This window comes from Panthera onca, chromosome C1 (assembly GCF_046562875.1).
Source record: "Panthera onca isolate mPanOnc1 chromosome C1, mPanOnc1 haplotype 2, whole genome shotgun sequence".
Classification (NCBI taxonomy): domain Eukaryota; kingdom Metazoa; phylum Chordata; class Mammalia; order Carnivora; family Felidae; genus Panthera; species Panthera onca.
The window spans coordinates 176,831,724-176,844,853 of NC_138346.1; positions in this window are offsets into that span (position 1 = coordinate 176,831,724).

A 13,130-nucleotide genomic window follows, 5' to 3' on the forward strand; every position below is an offset into this window, starting at 1 on the left:
GAAAGTAGCGCTGATCAATCCGGAGTTGAATGCCAAGGCCTTTCTCAGAGACACAGGTCTCTGGCTCGAGGAGATCCCAGAGTGCTCGCCACAAGGAAACTGTCCGTGCCTCAGCAGCAGGCTTTGAAAAATACTCAGTTCTTTTTAGACACAGGCAGACCCTTGCCTTATCCTTATTCTAAGTCCAAAACCAAAACTTTAATCTTTTGGTGGGGAGTTGCGGGGCGGGGGAATAAGGAGCAGGCCGTGTGAGAATAAAATATACCACTACTGACCAAAGGGAAGGGGAAGAAAGGGGAGTTGAAATGTGGTCACTGTAAAGATAAAGCTGGGGTGTAAGGCCCACAGCTACCTTCCCAGGAAGTCCTAACAATGCAGACAATGGCCTAATTGTTCCTCCCCTGCCCCCCGCCCCCAAGAAACTTTGCAGTCCCCAACCTGGGAGGCACTCACTATCTTTTTCTATTTCTTTCCTTGAAACACCATTTATTGGAAATACTGCCAGATCTCCAGGGGGAAAACAAAAGGCTGGCAGTGAAATGAAACACCTAATTAACAGAGAGCTCTTCCACTGCTGCCAGAGAACTTTCTGTGGGAGCCCTGGCTCCTTGAAGAGAGGGCTTGGGGGGGGGGGAACTGACTAGCACCTACTACTGTGAGCACCAAGCTGGCCGAAGGCAACACACGGTAGTGTTAAGGCAGGTTCACTTTGGAGTCGGATGGCCTGGGCTCAAATCCTACGTTTACCACTTACTGGGACAAGAGGTATAACCTCCTTGGGCCTATAATGAGGGTAATTGTCGTTCTTCCGGTGATTATGGAAGTAAGGTGAGTTCCTCAAAGCACTTGGAAAAGACCAGTGGCCACGTTAGTTGTTATGGTTGTCTTTTTAAGTTTATTTATTTTGTGGGGCGCCTGGGTGGCTGAGTCAGTTAAGCTTCGGACTCTTGGCTTTGGCTCAGGTCATGATCTCATGGTTCAAGAGTTCAAGCCCCGAGGCAGGCTCCACACTGATAGTATAGAGCCTGCTTGGGATTCTCTGTCTCTTTCTCTCCCTCTCTTTCTGCCCCCCCCCCCAAATAAATAAATGTTTTTTAAGAAGCTTTTCATTTATTTGTTTTGAAAGAGAGAGCGTGCGCACAAGCATGAGCAGGGAGGGGCAGAGAGAGACTTCCTAGCAGGCTCCTCGAGGTTAGCACAGAGCACAGAGCCCAACGTGGGGCTCAGTCTCAGGAACCGAACCATGAGATGACGGCTGGAGCCGAAATCAAGAGTTGACCGCCTTAACCGACTGAGCCGCCCGGGTGCCCCGCTTTAGCTGTGGTTGTTAAGTGTTAGGTAAGTCCACTGTTGCCTGAGCTTACGCGGCTGTTAGGCAATAGAGCCAGTACCCGCTCCAGAACTGCCCAGCTGTAGAGCCTGAGACATTTGCAGAATACCATGCCAGCCCGTCCCCTACGAGAGGGCTTTCCCATCATTGTGGCCCTTTGCAGCCTTGATCCACTGAGGGCCCAGGGTCCCCTGCCTCTGTGCTGGTGGATGCAGCTGTGGGAACCACGGGAAGGGTCCAGGGACAAGCAGACCCTTGCAGCCGGGTTCTGGACTATTACAGTCAGGAGAGGAGATTTCAGGGGGGTGGGCATGAGAAAGAGGGGCAGGGAGCAAAAAGGGGCAGCTCCACGTGCATTAGCTTGTGTGTCAATGCATCTGCACTTAGCCCTGACTTAAAGGGATCACACAGCAGGATGAATGGAGGCTCACTTGGGGCAGCGGGCTTCCAACGGGTCCCCTTGAACTCTCACCCCAGTGACTTTTTCAACTTTAATTTATCATTTTTCAAAACAAGATAAGGCCTCGGCCAGCCGCCTAGTTCTTTCTTCAGGCCCCCACCGCACCTGCCTCCTGCAGAAAAACCACAAAGCGAAGCATCTGGCAAAACACTCCAAACATAGTAGGTGTTCAACATCGTCGGACAGCTCCAGGACCAGCGGGGCCGCTCCCTACGGCTCCCACTGGATTTATCGAATTTCCAAAAGCAGCTGCCCCCAGGAGGTTTGCAAAGAATGCCCTGTACACCCCTGTCCCTTCCTTCCTCTCCCTACCCCCGGGGAAGTCCACTCTGCAGCCAAGACGGCCGGGACCGCGGGCTTCAGCTCCGTGTCTTCGCTCGAGCGCGGGTATGTGAGTGTCTTCCCCCTGGGAAGCGGCATGGGAAGTCCTGCCCCTAAACCTCCAGCCCCAAATTGAAACAAGCTGGTTGCAATTGTGAGCGGGCCCAGCGCACACCAGCTGGGCCCTGCTTGCAGCCTCAGAAAATGCTGTTTCATGTTCAGATGCAAATGACTATTTCCTCTCTCGAGCGTGCCCGGACTGTGTTCCAATCTGAACAGGGAGCAGAGGGGAACAGAGGCTCTGGGAGAACACTTGGCCAGGGCTGTCAGGATGAATTATGTTGCCCTGAAGCTTTCCCCAAATTCAGAGAGCAGTCAGTGCTCCACGGAAGGTGCAGAGAACAGGAGAAGGGTGAGGTTCCCAGAGTCTGCTCCCACCACCCCCCCCCCAGCTGCTCCTGACCCTGTCCCACTGCCAACCCCTGAGGAGGGACGACACCTGTGGCCCCTGAGCACTGCCACAGCCTCTGGACTGGTCCTTCTGCCCAACAGCATGGCCTCTCCAGTCTATCCAAAAGCCTGCCGTCAGTGATTTGATCATTCATTCATTCAAATATCCATTATTGGACACACTCTGTTTCAGGCACAAGGGATACAGCAGGAACCACACAGAGGGGGAAAGAACCTGTCCTCAGAGGCTTATGTTCTCATAATCTTTCTCCTACAGAGCTCCACCATGCTCAAAAGTACTCAACGGCTCCCTCTGACCAAATGGATAAAAAAAACCCTGTAGTCTCCTTAACTCAGACTAGGCTCTCTAGGCTCAGACCCAACCAGATGATCCAGTCTTACATTTCATTCTTGAGGGGGAAAGAACCTGTCCTCAGAGGCACAGGTCCAGCTCCAACACCATCTCCTTGAAGCCCTCCAGGATTCTCCACAGGGATGAACCCCTCCTCCCTTTCTGTTCTGGCAGCAACATCCCAGCCATTTACAGCGAGGGGAAATAACAGAGGTTATCCAACATGCAAAGTGACCCTTTAACAGTCCCATTCTCCTCAGGCCTAATTGTATACAACTAATTAATTCTCACTGTGGTCAGCATGACTCGGGGGCCCTGGACGCGGGCATTTACCTACAATGTATCGAGGGCCTAATATAAGCCAAGGTCTGTGCTACACACGTTCATCTGTTTTACTCCTCCCATCCTGTTTCTCAACTCCGAGAGGTGAAGCGATTTACCCAATGTCACACAGCTGGGAGGTCAATACTGGGGGTGCCTGTGCAAAGTTACAGGAAAAACACGGGGCGTCCACCTGGGGTATCCTTTTCATTTACTGGCAAGTAATTTAAATACTACTTGATGTCGAGAATATCTACATTAAAACAAATCCAGATGTTGTATATTACGGAGTGGAATTTTAAGATTGCATAAATTTGGAAGATGAAATGCAAGTCTTTGAGGCCATTTTACGCCGGAGGAGGGGGTCTTTGGGCTGTGATCCAGGCCTCCAGCTGGCACCCATTCAGCCTCCCGTACAATGAGGGCCACTTGGATAGTCAAGTTTCCTTTAATATTGTATTGTCCGACGGAGCAGTGAATGCCCCTCCCCTCCTAAGAGCTGGGCCTCGCATGTAGCAGGTCACTGATGGAGTCGGGTGAGTGACAAGTTCAACAATGGGTTGATTTCTCTTCTCTTGAGGCTTCTTTGGTTCTACAGGACCTTAGCTGCCTTGCCCTAAAGAAAAGCTTAATGGTGGAATCTCACTCTGTGTCAAGAACTAGGAGGCATTTACATTGTGGGGGTGTGAAGGGGAGAGGATTCCGTGTCCCCGGATGACTCTCTTCCACATAAGTTAGAACTGATTCTCGCTGGCATTGACGAGGAGCAAGGCTGGGTTTCCTGAGTACAAATGAGTTCTGGAAAACATGTGTTTTTGTTTTCCTTCTGTTAATTATCTGGCAAGAGCCGCTCAGATTTAATATGTAGCACATGAGCCACCACATCGTCACCTCCCCGCTTCTCATGTCTGCGGCAAGTTTGGCCGCTGTGTTGCAAACCTCATTTCTTCTAGATTCCAGACTTCAGGACCCTTCTCGACACAGCACTCAGGAAGCTGTTACCGAGGGGTTGAAATGGGCACAGGAGATAAGTCTTCCGCCCTCCCCTTCCTTGATCTGGCCAGAGGGAGGGGACTACTTCCGCGTTTCCAAGGTCAGTTCAACAAATACTGAGTACCTGCTTGACGTATATGCCCCCCTCGGACCTGCTTCTAGAGAGAAACCTGACCATGCCCACCTCCTACCTACAACCCTTCCATGGCTTCACATCCCCTGCAGGATACTATCCACATTCCTTTACCGGCTACTTAGGGCCCTCCATTGTCCCATCAAGACTTCCAGGCTCCTCCTATGGCACATCTGCAGAATGACCCTGCCCTCCAGCCTCTGAACCCTATTCCCACCTGACCTTCTGCTATTTCCACGTCTTTGCACACCTGCTCCCGTGGCCCGGGACAACTTCCTCCCTCCCTTGCCTAGATCGGTAGTTCTCAGAGTTAAGCATGCATCAAAGGAGTGGCTTAAACATAGATTGCTGGGCTCCATACCCAGAGTTTGGGATTCAGGGGTGTGCTCCAAGAACTTGCATTTCTCACAACATCCCAGGCAATGGTGGCGCTAAGAGGCTACGGGACCACACTTGGATAACTACAGCTCTAGTAGTTATCCTGGCCTGTCTTTCAAGCTCAACTCCGGCTTCACTTCCTCCAAGAAGTCCACCCACCCCAGCGCCTCCCACACTGCATTAGGTGCCTCCTCTGGGCCCCCACATCCCCTTACTGTTTCCTCTGTCCTGGTACCTAAAAGTCATGCAGAAACCACCTGTCAATCTGTCTATAGCTCCTTTCAACTTTAAGGTCCTTGAGACTCCAGCTCAACCACATGTTTTTCATCTCCTTGTCCCTAATGCTTCACAAAATGCCTACTCTACAGTAGAGGCTCACGGACGTTTTTTTAGTGAAACAAGCCCTCCTGTAAGAAGAGGGCAGATGGAACCAAATTATAAGTAAATACATGATGTAAATGAGGAGAACTGTTATCTGCATGGCTCGCCCATGTAGCCTCAGTCGTGCCAATTACCAATGCCACTCTTTGGAGCCATTGAAAGATTATATAGTCAATGTTTCCAAAACCTCAATATTGTAAGATCTTGATGAAGTATGTATCAATCAGATTAGCCTGCCACCTCTCCAACACAAGATAGGAATGCCAACTAAATCAATTCAAGTAAGGAGATTTAATTTATTGTGATTTTGAAATCAATTTTATCAGGATATAACTTGCCCTAAAATGCACCTGTTTTAAGTATACAGGTGAATTGCGACAAATGCACATACCTATGAAACCACCCCCACAATTAAGATATAAAATGTTTCCATCACCCCAGAAAGTTCCCTCATGCGCCTTGGTTGTCAGTCCTACCTCCCACCCTCTACCCATGGCCCTAAACAACCACTCACCTGCTTCACTTCACAGTAGATTAGTGATGCCCGCTCTAGAACTCCACGTAAGCAGAGTCATATGCTCTATATATTTTTGTACCTGGCTTCTTTCACACTGTATCTCTTCTTTTCATCAGTGTTTTTTAGATTTATCCATTTTGCTGCATATATCAGTAATTTCTTTTTATTGCTTACTAGCATACCAACACGGGGTTTTGCTTATCTATTCACAATTTGCTGATCTATTCACCTGCTGATGAACATTTGGTTGGTTTCCAGTTTGAGACTACGGTGAATAAAAATGCAGTGAACATTTTGTACGTATGTACATACGTGTTCGCTCCTCTTGGATAAATGTATAAGAGTAGGATAGCTGGGTTGCATGGTTAGTGTATGATTAACTTTATAAGAAACTGCCAAACTGTACCAGTTTACTTTCCCACAAGCAGAATAAGAGGCTTACAACTGCATCTTACCTGCCAACTCCTAATATGGTTGGTCTTTTTATTTTCAGCCATTCCAGTGGGCATATAGTGGAATTGTGTTATAATTTTAATTTCTCGTTTCCCACTGATTAATGATGTTGGACATATTTTCATGTGGCTATTGGCCATTCGTTTATCTTCATTCATGCAGTGTCTGTGCAAATCTTTTCCCTGGTTTTTATTGTACTATGTCTTATTATTGATTGGGCAAGTTCTCTATCGCTTCTCGGCCTTTTGGCTAAGATCAAGTGTGGACAAGTTCTCTATATGTTCTTGATACTAGTCTTTATAAGATGTACCTATTAAAAATACTTTTTTCTAGCCTATGGCTTCAGTTTTCTCTTTTCCTAATATTTCCCTTTGAAAAGCAGAATTGTGATGAAGCCAAATGCATCAATCACCTCCTTTTATGATTTGTGGTTTTGGGTCCCATCCAAGAAATTTGTCCTGTTCTCAAGATCACAGTTGCTTCTACAGTTTCAGTTTTCAAAGACCTATGGTCAGTTGCTAGTGAGTTTTTGTATGTGGTGTGAGGTAAGGGTCAAGGTTCATATTTTTCCAAATGGATATCCAATTCTAGCACTACTTGTATACGCTACTTTTTCCCGTTGGACTATCTTAGCACCCTGGTCAAAAGGCAATTGACCCTGTACTTGTAGGTCTCTTTCTGGTCTCTTCTACATTTTATTAATCCAGATGAGTATCTTTACACCAACCCCACTCGGTCTTGATTATTGTCATTTTACAATACATCTTGATATAAGGCTGTATAATTCCTTCGGCTTTGTTCTTTTTCAAAACCATTGTGGCTACGTTATGTCCTTTGCATTGCCTAAATCTTAGAATCATCTTGTCAATTTCTACAAAAAGCCTTCTGGAATTTTATTGCATTCGTAGATCAATTTGGGAGATCAAATTTGTAGATCAATGTGGGAGATCAATTGGTAGATCAAAAAGCCTTTTGGAATTTTATGACATTTGTAGAACAATTTGGGTGAGACTAAACACCTTACAAATACTGAGTTTCTGATGCTTGAGCATCAAGAATATCACGCTCTATCACACTTCTATTTAGGTCTTAATTTCTCTCACCAATTTTTTATAGTTTTCACTGATCTTAATAAACTTACCCTTTTTGATGTTCATTAATACTATTTTAAATTACATTGTTTACAATTTCATTTTCCGGGGTGCCTGGGTGGCTCAGTCGGTTAAGCATCCAACTTCAGCTCAGGTCATGATCTCGCAGTTTGTGCTGACAGCTCAGAGCCTGAAGCCTGCTTTGGATTCTGTGTCTCCCTCTCTCTGCCCCTCCCCCATGCCCTGTCTCTCTCTTTCTCTCAAAAATGAATGAACGTTAAACAAAAATTCATTTTCCAATTGTATTTTGCTCTATACGGAAGTATAACTGATTTTGACATATTGAACTTGTATCAAATGACCTTGCTAAATTCATTTAGTTCTAGAAGCTTTTTTTGTAGTTTCCTTTGAATTTTCAATATATATGATTATGTCATCTGCAAATAACGACAGGTTTCCTTCTACCTTTCCCATATAAATGTCTTTCCCCCACTCGTGCCTTTTTGACTGTCCAGGACCTCTATTATAATACTGAATATAACTGATGAGAATGGGCATTGTTGACTGTGGGGGGGAAGTATTCATTTCCAACATCAAGTATGAGGTCAGTTGTAGGTTTTATTGTAAATGACCTCTGTCAAGTTAGGAAAGTTCCCTTATATTCCTAGTTTGCTGAGGAATTTTATCTTGAATGGGTGTTGAATATTGTCAAATGCTTTTTCTGTGTCTATTGAGAAAATCATGTTGTTTTCTTCTTTATTCTGTTAATGTCATGTATTCCATTAACTGAATTTCAGACGTTAGACCAAACTTGTTCCTGGAATAAACACAGGATATGGACATGATTTGCCAATTTTTTGCATCTATGTTCTAGAGAAATACTATCTTAGATTTTCTCCTCTTATAATAGCTATGTCTACTTTTAGTATCAGGATAATATTAGGCTTATAAAATGGGGTGGAAAGTATTCCCTTTTCCTCTAAAAAAAATGTATATAAAATTGGTATTATTTCTTTCTTAAATGGTTGGTAGTGTTCACCAATGAAGCAATCTGGGCATTAAGATGTTTTGTTCTGTGGGAACAATTATTTTTAACTTTTTATTTTGAGATAATTTTAGACTTACCGAATGATTGCAAAAAATAGTCCAGAAAGTTCCCGTAGATCCTTCACCCAGCATCTCCTAAGGTTAACAGCTCACATAGCCATGGTACAATTATCAAAAACTTGTTTTTTAAGTTTATTTATTTTGAGAGACAGAGAGAGAGAGAGAGAGAGAGTGCATGTGAGCCGAGGAGGGGCAGAGAGAGAACAGGCTCCGTCCATCTGCTATGTCAGCACAGCTGACACATAGCACAGCTATGTGTGACACTGGACTCAAACTCAAAAACCTGAGATCATGACCTGAGCCCAAATCAAGAGTCAGTTGGTTAATAGAATGAGCCACCCAGGCCCTCCTCAAAAACTTTTTTTTACAGTAACACTGGCATAATACTATTAATTAAACTGCAGACTTTATGTGGACTCACCGGTTCAGTTCACTAATATCCGTTTTTACATTCCAGAATCTACTGTAAGCTGCTGCGTCGCATTTAGCTGTCATGCCTCCTTGGTCTCGTCCAATCTATGACAGACCCTCAGCCACTCCTTGCCTTTCATAAATCATGATTTATGATTGTGGTTGTCTACCCCCCAGAATACCTGTGTTGAAACCCTAAATCCCAGAGGGATGGAATTATGAGGTGGGGCTTCTGGCAGGTAATTAGGTGGTGAGGGTGGGGCGAGCATGATGAGATTAGTGTGCTTATAGAAAGACACCAGAGAGCTTGCTTCCTCTCTCTCCCCACCGCCACGTGAGGATACATAGAGAGGATGGCCTTCTGCAAACCAGGAAGCAGCTTGTCCCAGACATCGGATCTGCTGGGGCATTGATTTTGGACTTGCCAGCCTCCAGAACAGTGAGGATTGAATGTTTGTTGTTTCAGCTATGAAACAGTCTATGGTAATTTGTTATAGCAGTCTGAGCTGGCTAGGACAGATGACCTTGAGACCTTAAAAAGTACCAGCCAGTTATTTTACAGTTTGGGTTTGTGTAAGTTGTTCCATGATTAAATTGAAGTTATGTGCTACTGGGAAGAATACTTCAGGTGTCCTTATTGGTATATCATTTCGGGGGGTACATAATAGTATACCTTACAGGATACCTTACAGGATACCGTTATTTCTTGGTTAAGGTGGGGTCATCCATGCTTCTCTATGATAAAGTTTTCTATTTTTTCCTTTATAGATTTTTTTTTGAAAGAGAGAGAGAGAGCAAGTGAGTGGGGGAGAGAAGCAGGGGGGAGGGGAGAGAGAGAGAGAGAGAGAGAGAGAGAGAGAGAGAGAGAGAGAGAGAGAGAATCTCAAGCAGGCTCCACGTTCAGTATAGAGCCCGATGGGTGGCTCAATCCCATGACCCTGGGATCATGACCTGAGCCAAAATCAAGAGCCAGATGCAGGGCTGGACTACCCAGGTGACCCTCTATTTTTTTCTTTAAATTAATAAATATTTACTTGGGGAGAGATATTTTGAGGTTCTACCTCCTTAAACATTTTAAGTTTAATAAAACTAATTTAAAATCGTTCATGTAGCCCACAAGAATTATTATTATTATTCTCTTTACAGAATATCTTGTTTTTCTTTCTGTTCTTAAGATTTTCTCTTTATCTCCAGATCCCTAGATTTTAGCAATGTGGTTATAATGTCTTGGTGGTGCGTGTATGTGTGTGTGTCCTGCTTGGAAATCATTGAGTTTCTTGAATCTGTGAGTTTATATTTTTTTGTCATATCTGGAACACTTTTCAGCCATTATTGCTTTAAGTATTCTTTTCCTCTCCCTTTTCTGGTATTTCATGGATACATGGATTACATGGATAAATTGTTTTGTCTCAGGGTCACTGAGGTTCTGTGTTTCCCTTTAAGTGTTTTTTTTTCTCTCCTTACTTTAGTTTGGATCGTGTTATAGACTGAACTTTGTCCCCTCCAAACTCATCTGGTAAAGCCCTATCGTCCAGTGTGACTATAGTTGGAGATGGGGCCTTCAGGGAGGTAATTAAGGTTAAATGAGCTCATAAGGTGGAGCCCTAGTCCAATCAGATTGATGTTCCTTTAAGAAGAGGAAGAGACACCAGAGATCTCTGCGTATGTGTGGGAACACAGAGAAGAGGGCATGTGAGGACACAATGAGACAGCAGCTGTCTGTAAGCCAGGAAGAGAGGTCTCACCTGAATCCAAACCTGAAAGCATCTTGGACTTCAGCCTCCAGAACTGTGAGAAAATAAACTCCTGTCGTATTAGCCACCCAGTCTGTGACATTGTGTTATGGTGGCCTAAGTAAACCAATGCAGACAGCCTATTGGTTCAAGAATGTTAACTTCCGTAAGGTCTACTCTGTGTTAATCCCATTAGATGTGATATTTTTTACTTAAAAATATATTTTTTTATCTGTAAAAGTTCTATTTCACTGGTTTTTTCATACCTTTCATTTCAATATTTATTGTATTCTTGTTTCCCTTTAAAGACTTGAACATATTTATAGTTATTATAAAGTTCTTATCTGTTCATTCCATTATCTGGGTCATTTCTGGGTATGTTTCTATTGACTTTTTTCTCTTTTTTCCATCTCAATTTCCTGCTTCTTTACATGTCTAATTGGATCATGGGCATTGTTGTGTGCTGGGTTTTGTTGTCTTCCTCTGAAGAGTGTTAGGCTTTGTTCTGGCAGGCATCTACGTTACTTGTGAATCCACTTCATCCTTTCAGGAATGTTTCAAGCTTTATAGAGTAGGCTTTATTGAGGACTAGTTTAAGTACTTCTAATACGGGGTGACCCTTCTGGTGTTTACCGAATGCCTTGGGTGTTCAGTGAGATCTCTCTACTCTGGTTACAGACATCTCTGAGTGCTACAAGCTTTGGAAATAGTCCTATTTATTGCTTCTCTAGTCATCCTTTTCTTGGCTTTATAGAGATGCCCCTATGCATGTGCAGCTCAATATTCAGCAACAGACTCAAGAGGAGTTGCAGATATCCGGAGCTTTTCCTCTGCATAGTTTCCTCCTCTCTGGTACTCTGCTCTGCAAATTCCAGCAAAGTCTACCTCCCTGAACTCTCATCTCTGACTCCTCAACTCAGTGAGACTGCCATGGTCTGCCTGGCATGCTCAACCCTATTCCACAGCCCCAGAAGTGCTTCCAGGCGGAAAGCAAGGGATCACTGGTCTCATCTCATTTGTTTCCCTTCTCCAGCCTCTTTTTCACACATTTTGTCCATTTTTATGCCAATGCTATCAAAAGAAAGCACAAGTAGCTGCATTAATTTCAGACAGAGCAGACTTCAAAGCAAGGAAAGTTATCACAGACCAAAAGGGGCATTATGTAACGATAAAGGAGCCAATGCCCCCAAAAGACATAACGACATGATTGCTAATTTTACAGAAATGGAGGCAAGAAAAATTAATTTAATGGAATAATGACATACAAATTTATGAATTACATATGTCTTAGTTTTTTCACTCCTCCAAACATGGGCTCACCAACAGAACACTCAGATATGTTCACTAATAATTAAATCCAGTCATCTTTTATACTTTGCCAACTTTCACTCATTGAAAAACTACATTTTAAATGTAGTTTTAGGAACGCCTGGGCCGTTGAGTCGGTTGAGTGTCTGGCTCTTGATTTTAGCTCAGGTCATGGTCTCACAGTTCATGGGATCGAGCCCCACATCAGGCTCTGTGCTGACAGCACAGAGACTGCTTGAGAGTCCCTCCCTCCCTCTTTCTCTGCCCCTCCCCTGCTCTCTGGCTCTCTGTCTCGCCCTCAAAACAAAACTATTTAAAAAATAAAAACTAAATGTAGTTTTAAGACTACATATAAAAACAGCAATTTAACATTTTTTAAAAACTTGTTATCGCGACATGTAATAGTTTATTGGGTCGACTGATGAGTTTAAATATTTAGATATATGGGATACAGGTTTCATTTCAACTCAAGTTCCAAGCCCTGCAAGTGTCCAGGCCCTGCACTTGCCATTGGACATTCTACTGCCTCCAGGTTAAATAGTCTCTGCTTTGCCGAGAGCCACTGTCTCTACCTGTGACAGACACTGACACCCCACCCTGCTTCTGCAAGAGCGTGGCCTCCCTCATGGTCCTGGAGGACTCCTAGCTCCTTCATCCCTTGCTAGTGGTGCTGGGATTCAGATTCACTCCCTTGATCCTGCCACGGATATTGGCTGCTCCAGAACCAGCTTATCTCAGTGTTGCAACTGCCATTACTGTCGCTGGTGAAGTTGGAGGTTCCAGTTCCGGCTGGGGCGTGCACTGCCTCTCCATGGCCGAGGACAGCTTACTATTCTTTAAGCCCCTGTATTAGTTTCCTGCAGCTGCTGTAACAAATGACCACAAAGCTTGATGGTTTTAAAACAAAGAAATGTATTTCCTCACAGTTCTAGAGGCCAGAAATCTGAAATCGTTGTCATTGGACCAAGCTCAAGGTGTAAGCAGGACCACGTTCCCTCCAGAGGCTCTAGGGGAAAATGTGTTCCTTGCCTCTCCCAGCGTCTCGTGGCTGTCGGTATTCCTTGACACGCGGCTGTATGACTCCAATCTCTGCCTCCTAAACGCGTTGCCTCCTCCCTTTCCATGTGTCCTCAGATCTCCCTCTGCCTGCCTCTTAAAAGGGTACATGTTATTGAATTTAAGGCCCACCCAGATAATCCAGGACAACCTCTCCATCTCAACAGCCTCAACTTAATCACAGCTGCAAAAATTCTTTCCAAATAAGATACCATCTCCAGGTTTTGGGAATTGGGACCTACTATCGTTGGGGGCCATTCTTCAGCCCACTTTACCCCCCTACCCTCATTCCCACCACCACCAATGTCGTCTCAGCCCTCCTTCCCCAACTCAAA